Source organism: Oryza sativa, chromosome 4, assembly GCF_034140825.1.
Source record: "Oryza sativa Japonica Group chromosome 4, ASM3414082v1".
Classification (NCBI taxonomy): Eukaryota; Viridiplantae; Streptophyta; class Magnoliopsida; order Poales; family Poaceae; genus Oryza; species Oryza sativa.
In genome coordinates this window covers 14,580,369-14,593,083 of record NC_089038.1, presented here as the reverse complement: position 1 = coordinate 14,593,083, position 12,715 = coordinate 14,580,369, and the positions used below count along the sequence as shown (strand labels likewise).

At 43.6% G+C, this 12,715-nt stretch overlaps 1 long non-coding RNA gene across 1 annotated transcript; it reads left to right on the top strand.

Moving 5' to 3' along the window:
- Positions 1–10,494: 10,494 nt before the first annotated feature.
- LOC107280531 (uncharacterized) lies at positions 10,495–12,715 on the top strand. The gene is made up of 2 exons (XR_001545032.2): positions 10,495–11,189; positions 12,334–12,715. It is a non-coding gene; the product is annotated as an uncharacterized lncRNA (long non-coding RNA).

Below are 12,715 nucleotides of genomic sequence, written 5' to 3'. Positions count from 1 at the left end.
CTAAGCAAGAGTGTGGTACTGTGGTATGTCATTTAGAAAAATAAAAAGTTATTGCTTCCAGTTTGTTCTAATCAACCAAACTAGTAGCAAACTGTGAAATAATTAACATATATCAGGATTTGCTGAAAGCACAATTTAACATGGATGATGGATGACATTTGCCCACAAGTCCTCTACTGTGATTCCACATGTACGCTTCCAAGTCAGCCCACGTGCACGATTGGGGTGTGAGCCAAATCTGACTTGGAAAATGCCCAAATTTGGCCAGACCTTTCGGTTTGAAAGGGTTGAAATGGATTGAAGGGTTTGATAGGGAATAATTCCACACCATAATAAATTTGGAATAAAGCCTTAGCCAAATTGGGGGAAGATCTTAGGGTGGGATCCTGTGAGAATTAGGAGCCCACGCTGTTTTCGGCGTAACAAATAACGTGCTGGTCCAACACAAATTATGTACAAACAAACTTTATAAATTAAAAAGTTCATACATAAAAGGTGTGCATAGGAACTACGCATTCGTGTGTGTATAAATTTCAAACAAATTCATTAGCGTTTTATCTCAGCAAAAAGACAAAAGTTCATACATAGACCTTTATACAGAAAAAACTTATAGATTCAAATTTTGTTGGGCATAAACTTTCATGTGTACAAAACCATTCCGTGTTATTGCGCGATGGTGCTGTGTCCATCCAATTAGCACGATGAGGCCCTGCATGTTCTTCTGGGTGTGCCTATGAAAAATATTAAACTAAACGAGGAAAAGTAAGAGACGGCTAAAAATGAGAGAGAAAAATCATAAAATTAAAGCAAGTTGGTGATTCCTGTTCTACTTTCCGCAATTACTTGAATAATGTAGTCCAGTGAAGAACTCAATGTGCTCGAACAAATAGGATAGGCATTCATCTGCTATTCTTTGCTTGCAAGTAGTTTATCAATGTATCATAAAAAGGTGGTGGACTGAAATTGTCACGTTCTATTATCATATTACGAGCAAATTGCCGGGGAGATAGAGTCTGTGCTGAAAATCAATTTCAGATTAGTAACTTCGGTAGTTGATAATTAGCTCCAGTTCAGCAGCAATTCATAACGCACGTGGAATACTTCAGATGATAAAGTTGGAAAACACTGCACTGCAGCAGATGTCGAAAGAAAAGTCACCTACACGGTGTGCAGGATGGAAGAACTATGGGTGTGTTTGGTTGCTTGCATACCCTCATCCTGGCCCATCTCAAGGAAGAGTGAAGTGACGAGGAAGAGGAAGAGTGAAGGCCCAGGTGGCGATGGCGACAGTCCTCCCTCGACGGCGTTCAGATCTGGCGGATTCGACTGAGCTCAAGCATGTCGCCTCCGCGCGTGTCTGGATCTGGCGAATCCGACCGAGCTCGAGCACGCCGCCCTCGCCGGAGAGGATGGTGGTGCCATCTTAGGTCAGTCCTTTGCTTCTATCTCAGGTCATCGTCCTCCTCTTCCCTTTCTGATTTCCTTGCTACTCTTCCTCTCCAAATCGTAGATTTTGAATTTTGGGGGCAAATGAGGAGGGGGCGGATTGACCCCTGCTTGCCCCTTGCACGCGCGGTGCAACGCCTTGCACCCGCGGGTGCAACCCGCTGCATCCACCGGGCCTGCCCGAGATAGGAAGCTCGAATCGAGCATTTCTCCTCAACCTGGCTGGGGAGCCCTTTTTGCATCAGCGGGGCCAGGCTAAAAATGCTGCACAGGCAACCAAACAACAGGAAGTTGCATCTACTGATGCAGGCCAAGCCTAATGCAGGCAACCAAACACGCCCTATATATTTGTGCAGAGCTCTGCCTTCTTGTATGGCCAATCACCGAAACAGAGTCACGAAAATATCTTGGATATGACTGGCCTGTGTAAGCACAAGAGAGAAATACCGGCAAGGCCCAGTATTCTGCAGATTTTTTTTATCTATTTTAGACCTTTTAAATAAATAATTTAATAATAGACCTCCCAATAAATTATTTTAAAAAACAAACCTCTTCGCCACGCCACCAGAACTGGCGTGGGCTAACTAAGTTGTCCTGTGACGGTCTACCGTGTTGACAGGGTCAAGCAGGCATCGATATGGCAGCGGGGTGAGGTGGCGTGACACTGTCATGCCAGGCTTGGTGGCGTGCCGATGCTGAGCTTGCCGTTCTTCGCGGAGCAGCAGACGAACTATCAGTACGAAATGATGGACTAGGGCATCGGGATGGAGATCGGCAACGAGGCACGACGAGGGGAGGTGGAGGCTATGAGAGGCCTCATAGTGCACCGAGCTAGCGTGGATCCTAGTTGCGCCAGCTCGGATTTTCGCCGACGTGGAGCGAGCGACCGCGCCTTAGCTAGGTTTCTCGGCACCTAACTGAGCAACGCAGAACCTCGCGAGGACCAAGGCGCGCAGCGAGGAGAAGACGTGAGACGCGCGCGCTGTGGGCGGCGTAGCCTCGCGCTCGCGTGCCCCTAGTGCCCAAAATCCCCGATTCACCCTCCCAAAATCCCCTCCCGCCACAGATCGGATTGGAAGAGAAAAGGCAAGAAAATCTTGGGGATTAGAAGAGAAGAACAGATCGGATTCAACAAGATGAAAAATAAAACAAAAGCAAAATCATCACAACAAGATTCAACAGGTCGGACTCCTCCTGCAACACCACCCCCGCCTGCTCTGATTCCGACGACGAGGACGACGACGACAAGGTGGGGACTCGTCGCTCCCGCCGCCGGCGGAGGACTCGAGGAGCACTCGCTGCCGCCCTCCAAGAACCTGTACGGGAGGCGAGGAGGAGGACCAGCTCACCGGTGCTCCAGATCCAGCCGCCGCCGCCAAGAACCGCCTGCTGCCCGCCGCCAAGAACCGCCACGCCGCCCCCGCCGCTCCCACCTTCGGGAAAGGCACGGTGACGGACCGGGAGGAGGCGTGACGGCGGACTCGGAGAGGAGCGGCGTGGGAGGCGGTAGTGGGAGGCGAGGCCCTGCCGCCGTCCGCTCCCGCACTTCTCTAAGCACGCTTCCTCCTCGGCACGAGTGAGGGAGGAGAAGCAGAGCGTGGGATATAGAGGGAGGGGAAAGGCTCGCCGGTGCGTGCGGTTTATTGCGATGAGGCGGCGCCGTCGACGTGGGAGGCGAGGAGGCGTGGCAGCGTGGCAGGAGAGGAGGAGGCGCGGCGGTGCGGGAGAGAGGAGGAGCCGAGGAGGCAGTCGCGCCGAGGAGGGGAGGGGAAAGGGTGGTGCGAGTAGTAGGCGAGGGTAGTTGAGAGAAATAAATGTGGGGTAACGCGCCTGGGGTCACGCCCACTGTGGGCTTGGTACCCTTTACCAGTGTCTCCATTCAATTAAGCCACACAACTAGAGGTGTTTGCACTGTGGGATGAGTGTCTCTGGGCCAACTTTTTGGGCTAGGGGTACGGGCCCCATGGCTTGCACTGTGAGAGGCCTGATACGGGAGTCCATGGAGGGGCAGAAGAGGCGGGAGGTGCGGCCATGTGCAGGAGAGTGGAAAGGGAAGGTTGTACGAGTGACGCTGTGAGGTGGGTCACGGGTCACCAACCTTGACCGGTTCATCCACGAGGAGCTGCTGTCCTGCAAGGATAAAACCGTCACGGTAAAATATGCATGGCAGCATTTAATATTGTACAGTATTTCTAGTTGGAACGCAGATCAATATTAGAATATTCAACCAAGCAACCAAGTAGCCATGTCATGTGTTTTACTTAGTACTTTCTCTGTTTTACAATGTAAGTCATTCTAATATTTTCCACATTCATACTGATCTTAATGAATGTATATAGTTTTATAATGTAAGATATTCTAGCATTTCCCACATTCATATGAATGTTAATGAATCTAGACATATATATATCTATATAGATTCATTACCATCAATATGAATGTGAGAAATACAAGAATGACTTACATTGTGAAACGGAGGGAGTATTTCATAAGAGCATCAAGTTCAGAACTTCAGATATAATGTTGGCGTTTTGCATCTCCTCTCTGCAGCTACATTATCGGAAGAGAAATGCACACTACTCCTACTAGAAAAAACGTTTTTCCAGGTGGGCAAATTTCTTTATTCCAAACAGCCAAACGTTCTGCCTGCACCTAAAGGCCTGTGAAAAAATATTTTTTGCAGGCGGCCTTCGGACCCGTCTGTGAAAATATTTTTGCAGGTGGACTCTTCTTTCTCGCATGCAGCAGATCCAACCGCCTGCGAAAATAATCCCAATGAGCCAAAAAAAATTCCCTGCCACCACCCCCTACCCGCCGTCGCCCTACCAGCTCTGGCCAGGTCTAGGGTTAGGGTTTTAGGAGGGAGAGGGAGGGGAGGGAACCCGCGCTGCCGCCGGTCGCCGCCACTGCAGGGGGCCATCGCCAGAGCTGGAAGGGAGGGAGGGAGGAAGTTGCGTACCACCAATGCCACCACCGCTGTATCTTGAAGAAAGGGAGGAAGCCGCGCCGTTGCCGCCACTGCCCTACCCCCTCCCCCTCCGGGCGGATCTAGGAGGTGGGGAGGGAGGGGAGCCGCCGCCGCCACCGCCCTCCCCTCTCTTCCCTCCAGCCGAATCTGGGAGAGGGAGGGAAGGTGAGCCGCCTCCACACCGCCACCTTCGCCCTGCGCCACCACCATCGCTTGGGTGAGGAGCCACCTTCGTGCCGCCAATGTCACTTGGAGAGGAGCCACCTCCGCGCCGCCTCAGCTTCCGCCACCACCACTGTCGCTTCCTCCACTGCTGCTACCATCATCGTGTCTGCCTCCATGCCGCGCTGCCGCCTCCGCGCCACCTCCACGTCACGTTGTAGTCGCTCGGAACTGGGACTGGGAGTGACGAAGGGAGGGTAGGGTAGCTGCCTCCACACCTCCTTAATGCCAGGCCACCGCTGCTCTGATCTAGGACTGGGAGTGAGGGAGGGAGGGAGGGAGGGGAGGTGAGACATGGAGGAGATGAGGAGACGAGGGAGGTGAGGAGATACTTTTCGCAGGCAGACCTCTTAAGATACCGCCTGTAAAAATGACCACTTAAGAGGTATGCCTGCAAAAATAGATTTTCGCAAGCGAACGATAATCTCGCCCCACGGTTCTCATTTTTCCAGACAGCCATTTAGCTCCAAGAGGCATGCCCGCCTAGGAAAAAAATGCCATCATGTGAAAAAATGGTTTTTTTTAGTAGTGGCACGGGGAAAATAATTTGTTTTGCTTCAACCCCTAATTATTAAAAATATATGTGCTAATTATATTTATTTTTTATCTTTACCGCTGACTAGCTGGTAAATCATTTAATCACAAGAGAGAAGAGATGTCAGAAAAATTATTTATCTTAGTGGTGTCCAATTTGAACCGATATATTATTTATCGAAGTGATTTCTGTATTAGCATGAGGATAGACAAACAAAATAAAATAAAAATGGCCGTAAGCCCCTGACTCAATTTCTTTGGCTTGTCTTAAGCTGCCAACTAATATTTAGGTCCATATTCCGTCTTTGGTTTTGTGGAAGAAGAGCGTTGAAGCTCCTTCAAGAGCAGAAAACTTTTTGCATTTATTTTGTTTTCCAAAGCCCCGAAGTTCACCGCACCGAAGGTTGAAACAACAATTACTCCCCCATACTATGTGGTCTTCCTCATGACCTAAATTACCTTCGAAGTCGAGTTCAATGGTCCAAGATGGACACAATAAAATTCCCAATGCTTCCCAAATCCAAGTGCGACGGGTCTGGTGAGAATACTGCAGGGCTTGTGGCCATCGGTCTATGAATGATATGCTATGAGTGCAGGGTAGAGACGCACAGAATATGAAAGCATATGCAAGAGCTTATACTACATGTGACAACGTGACTATTGTCAGAATCTTGAAATTGCAGCCTAATTAGTTAAGCTACCACCAGGACAAGCTGAAATAACTACTGTACATGATTTGGGGATGGTGCTTGCCCACGGTCAAGTTACAGAGGTACATATTTTGGATCATGTTTAGCAATGCCACATTTATCTCATCCAGGTTATTTCTTTCATAATTAAATTGATCAGAGATATGATGCCCATCATTTGAACCTCTCTAAACATTTCTACCTTCAGCTAAAATAACATACTTCATTTCGCCTCTTATAGAAAACGGAGTGGATTTGCTGACATGTGTTCTCTCCATTGATAGTGTCTTACTTTTATAATATGAAATAAAGGGAGTAACATTTTTACGAAGCTAAAAAAATTGTGTGTACAAAGACAGGGAGGGGATCTATCCAATAATGATGATTTCCTGTTAGGACTTGCCAATTAATTATCTATTATATGGTTAAGCACTTTAGTGTAGGCATTTAAACTTCCAACAAACACTAGCTTTGCGGTACCAGGTACATGCCTTTATTCATGGTGATTACCACATCCTGAGCAATGAATAGATGGTTTTTACATGCTAGCACGTTAGAGCAAGCTTACACAGCAACATAAAGAAATGCAACGAACGTTTCAATGGTTCGGCCATTCCAATAGTCGCATATTATTGTTGGTTACTAATTTTACCTCTCCACTTTAATTTAGAATACTAAAATGATTTATGTAGCCAACTATAAATAGTAGGCAAGGAAATATTCTTGTCTATGGTCAAAACATATAAATAGGTTTCTATGATTTACCATATCGATATAAAATGCCTAAAATTTATATGTACTGCGATGTAATTTCTTTATGGATCAATGCCGTTCAATATTCAGCTTAAGTTAGTCCTCCTGAAGTTTAAATCCTAGCTTCGTCACTGGTGATGGTACTGTGTGTACTTTCATCAAGGCCAAATGCCAAAAAGTCCTATATAATCTATCTATTATATACTAAAAGTCTATTAAACTTTCTACCAACGCTCTCATGCTACTATATGGTGCTCTAAAAACGCTCTCAAGCTGCCACATGGCGTTTTAATAAAATAGAGAAAATCTTAAAAATTTTGAGAAAAAGAAAAAAAGAATCTAGCCCTCGACTTTCATTAAAGTTTGTGGACCCATTAGTTTACACCGTTAGATTAGATCCATTATAAATAGTAATCTATCCCTCCTAATTTACCATGTAATACTTACCCAAAAAATATTGGCTGGAATAAGCCAAGAAGGCATACGCACTTACAGAGTTAACAACCACAAACGAGAAAAGAGGAAATGATATACAGCAAAAAAGAAAAAAAAACATACTGCATATATATTACTTCACTTCCTCTGTTTTTTTTATAACGGCTAATGTCAAATATTTAGTGAAACTATCGAAAGAAAACAAAGATTTTAAACTGATTTCCAATTATACTTCCTATGGACTTCTTTTTATTTTCTTTATGATGATCAACGTCAAATATTTAGTGAAGGTGGTAGTAAGAAAAATATATTACTTCATAAAAGATGCACACCCAAAAATAGATCGATAATATAATAGAAAATATCAAATAAACCTATCATTTCACACTACAATTGTTGAGTATAGATAAATTTTATTTGCATCAATGGGCCTACATTGATAGTTCAAGATGAAATAATGAGTAACTAAAATATTACTTGGGACATATTGTCAGAAACACAAATAAAAAAAGTATTGTTTAAAAATCACATTTTTTCTCACAAAACACAGTCAGGATTTTAGCCGTTAATGACTCAATCTACGCTTTTGATTTGTACATATTTTTTTAAGTACATAAGTAATAAATTTAAGATTGAGTTCTAAAGTGCTTATCAAATTGGCTCTCCCTCATTTATCTTGAGCATGTTCCGAACTATTAAACTGTGCATGTTTTGCAAATACTTTTTATACTTTTTTTAAAAAAAATCTATTTCATGTTTGTAATATTAAATACTTAATTAATCTTACGTTGATGACCTACATCGTTTTTCGTGCCCTGTATAAGCTCAACCAATGAGATCGAATGTAGCCTAAGTAGGAGATAAATTAGATTATTTACTATAAAATTTAAAATTAAAGAATCAAGTGAACTACATTATTAAAAAATCATTACTTTTTTTATGAAAAAAACAAATAAGTTTTTTTTGTCTCCTCGCTATTTCTTAGCTATTAAACTAAAACAGAAACAAACAATAATATTGGATTTTTCTAGAAACACAGCACGCGCATACCCTACCCCTTGAGTATCACCAAAAGGCTGATTCGACACATTTTGAGATACGATGTTACCACGGGCGTCTCGATGTCGATGGGTACGTCACCTACCACTGAAACATTTTGAGATACGATGTCACCATAAGCATATCGCTGTCGATGGGTACGTCACCTACCACTGAAAGAATAATTAGTTGTAAATATGAGCACCCGTATCAAGTATAGGACTTGAACCAGGTGGGCAAGTTCCACCACAAGAAACCTAACCAATTGATCCGCTCACTTTACAATAACGTTGGATATTAAAACAACCATAATTTTTAAGTTACATTGTTGGAATACTTCTATGCCTTTTAAACCGGTGAACTATTAGTTATAGCTGTTAGATCAATCTTATATATAAGTTAAGCATGTATTCATGGTACATGACATCTCCAAAATATTACTGCACAATTGTATTTTATCATTATCATATTTAAGTTAGGTTGCATGGAGCCTCTCACCCACCCTACATGAAATGTTCATAGATGGGTCGCCTCACAAACTACATCAATCGTATTAGGCTATATAAACCCATATATTTAGTGGAGACTCATGTCCCACTCAATTCATCCTTTAATGAACTATTACAATAGATATGCAATTAAAAAAAACACCTTACTTTACTTTCATTGACACGTTTTCTAAAATAAAAAGTCTACCTTATTTTCAAATTGTAAAGAAGACTATAAATAATTGCTTATAGATATTACTTAAGTATGATATAATATAAAACTAATTTAGAAACTTATTAAGCAATTAATGCCAATGAAAAAAATTTACGAACAAATCGCGACAGAAGTTCTTTGTTTAATATTTTGCTCTTATACTTATCTCAAATTTAGTATACGATGCATGCCGGCGCGAATACGCGGGCTACCTTCTTCCTAGTTTATTAATAATGAATATAAGTCAGTCTGGCCTCCTTGAACTGTCAAAAGAATAGTGTGTAGTTTACTATATTAATTATCATAACCATATTTCTCTAGCAATCTGCAGTTGTCTGTACCAAATGCTAAATATAAATGCAACCTTTTACTGTCTTTGCCTCTGGATGGATCATACGTCCTTTGAGTAGTACCGTGAATTAGTGTTATGTATATGTTTATTTCTTGCACTGATCCCTAATCTCAGTTACGAACCGACACTGATGCTATTTTCTATGGTAGTGACAGAATCCTATCAGACAGTGGTAGTTATTACTTTGTACGTATCAAACTAGTACCAAAACCATATTAATTTATCAACCTATACCCTTCCGGCACCAACTTTGTTCGTAGCACGTAGGCTGTTTGTTGTGGGTGGTTGGGAAAAAACCTCCTCCGCACAGAAAACGGCGCGGTCTATTAGCGCGTGATTAATTATGTATTTGCTATTTTTTTTAAAATGGATCATTATGATTTTTTTAAGCAACCTTCGTATAGAAACTTGTTAAAAAAGTACACCGTTTAGCAGTTTGAAAAATATACACACGGAATACGAGGGAGAGAGGTTGGGAACTAGGAGTAAAGAACACAAACCTTAGACATAATTCTATGGCTTTGTATCGATCTTTTCATAGACCTGCACCCATAAATATTGTGCAAGATATATATAAAATGAATTTGCAGGAACTCCATCAAGAAAACCTCAGGTCTCCGTTCAATAAAATTCCTTGCAGTCATGGTCATCCTCTCCTACACCAGTACCGGTCATCCAACACATTCGGTTTTGCATTGGGAGGCATTGGGAATCCTAGAGATACTAAGCAGTATTTGTTGGTTTAGCTTGCGGAGGCTATAACAAGGTTGATTAGGGTAGCACTAGCTAGCTGCTGCATTGTTTACAACATAGCTAGACAGAGCAAGCTAGCCAACAACTACTAGAAAATGGATTTTTGGCTACTGTTCCACGTTTTCTCGTGATGGCTAGGAAATTGCTTTCACCAAAAATGAAACTTTGTAACAGCTAGGATCGATCCTTCATGGAAACTGCTCTTTTCGTACAAGGAAGGATAATCCAGTCAACAAAAATGAAATGTAACACGAAAGGTATTTGCTATAAATTTTTTGACATATACTTATAGATAAAGCATTTTCGTAGACGTGGAGGGTTTTTTTCCCCAGACGGATATGACCCTCGGAGCTAAATGGCCGCCTACGAAAATATAAACCAGGGAGCTTGTTGTCCGCCTGTAAAAATACTTTTTTCTAGGCGGACCAATCAAGTCCTCGTAAGTGGTCCGTCTGAAAAAAATATGATTTTTGCAAGCAGAATTTTACGTGGTCTGCCTGCAAAAATAATGCCAACAAAAAAATATCTAAGTCCTCGTTCTTACCATCTCCTCCACCATCCTTATCCTTATCTCCTCCACTCATTTCCTTCTCCTCCTCTCTCTCTCTACCAGCAGAGCTGCTCCGCGCTCTAGCCTCCACCTTTCTCCACCACCGCCTCCCCTCTTCGCCGCGAGTGCCGCCGCCCCACCTCGCCGCCACGGCCACAGCCTCCCCTTCTCGCCGCGTCGCGGGCCCTCCCTCCTCGCCGCCTCCTCCTTCTCCACCACCGCCTCCGCTGTCTCTGCCACCGCCTCTGCAGCCGGGCTCCCCTCCTCGACGCTTCCACCGCGCCACCTCGCTCCTCCGCCACCGGCCGTGATGCGCGATGACGACGACGATGATGGCGACGCCTATGGATCTGCCATTGGCTTGCCCCGGGCGCGTGGATCCGCCGCTGGCTGGTCTCGGGGAGGGGAGGGGAGCTGGTGGCGACGAGGAGGAGAGGCGGCGGCTCACCTCCTCGCTCTCCCGGCGTCGCACCGATGACGATGGCGACGACGGCGCCGCGTGTGGTAAGCCCGGACAGAGGAAGAGAGGCAGCGACGCACGACGACGGCCTCAACGATGTCGCCGCCAGCTGTTGGGGAGGCCAGCGGACGGAGGAGGAGAGCCATCGGCCAGAGGGGAGGCCGGCGGCGGTGCCTTTTTTTTTTATTTGCTGTGATGTTTTTCGCAGGCGGGTGAATCTACCATCAGGCAGGCCATTGGGCCGCCTGCAAAAATCATTTATTTTCGCAGGCCTTTGCTTCTAGACGGTTCGTTCCCCCATGCATCTTTCCCACTGAGTTACTTGTCTCTTTTGTTTACATGAGTTTTACGCGCAAATTGCAGTCTAATTTTTTTTTAAGAATTATACAGTACAATGTAGACATTCACAACACATGCACACTCACCCCTATAAACATACTAGTTATATTGTAATTACTTACTAGTTACATTGTAGTTACATTCGTACTATTAAAGTAAATAAAATCTTTGTGTGTGTGTCTATATATATAGTCCCCACCAACCGAGCAAGCTAACCATGTTGGGTACGTAATAAAATATTATAGTTACAATGTAGTTATAGTATAATTACAATATAGTTATACTATTATATTTGTAACTACAACATAAGTAAACAAATTCTAATTATAAGCCTGTTATGAATTTTTTGGCAGCCCAGTATTGTGGGTTGGTCCATCAGATTGAGGCCCATTAGATAGTTACCGTGGCAGTTACTAGTGAGCAGATCTTATCCAAGGGTTAAAAAAAAACGTGATATATGGACTCCAAAAATCTGTCGATAGACAGCTATGTAGTCCTTTCCAACCAGCTCTTATGTAGTTTTCATCAAATCATATCTCTCAATCCCCCTCCCACTCCTCCACTATATCTCATTCATTAGGGCCATCATGTTTTTTTTATCCGTAATCTCTTAAAAATTTTAAAAATATCTTATATTTATGGACAGAGTGAGTACACAACACGAAATATCATGACAATGAATAGGTGTGAGCGTGACTACATTGGTGCATATATATACCGATAGTGTAGTCGATTGCAGTGCCAAATACCAACATCTGATACACGTCTAGCATATCAAAGCCTTATACCAGTATATATACCACCAGTCCACCACATCGTACTGCAGGTGAGTTCCAGCGTTCTGTCTAGCTAGGTTGAACAAATTAAAATATTGAGACAATACTTCTAATGTTACAGTACCAATATTTTTTTCTTCCAATTCAATAGAAAACAGGTAGCTCTGCTGTCCCAGAAAACTTGAATATGCCACCCAGTTTGCCACCATTTGGTCAGACTTGTCTGAATTACTGAATAGAAAATGGTAGCTATGCTTTACATCATGTGCGTGTGTGTTATATATGCAAGGTTATATTATTCTCATTGGTTTGGTAGGCATCAGGAACATCTGCTCGCCATGCAGGAAGCAGAAATGTAATTTAGCAGAGGATTATTGCGAGCTGTAGTGATGCAAAGGACAGAGCTGGAATGGCCTTAGTAGCACTCTTCAAAATGTGCCACCTAGAAAGAAATAGGGCATATCGACTGCTCCATCTGGATCAGTATCATCGCTATGAGGCAGGAGTGGAAGCCCGAGATCCCTATGTAAGAATATGAAGAAAGATGACGATCTGCTAAAACCTAGAGACGCGAGCGTGATCAAACTAGTTGTTCTAGCCAGCTGAGGCTATCAGCTTCTAATCATGACCATGAATTAACATCAAGGCATGTATTAAACTTAATTGGAATCGATATCGTAATTCTTACTTTTGCCTTA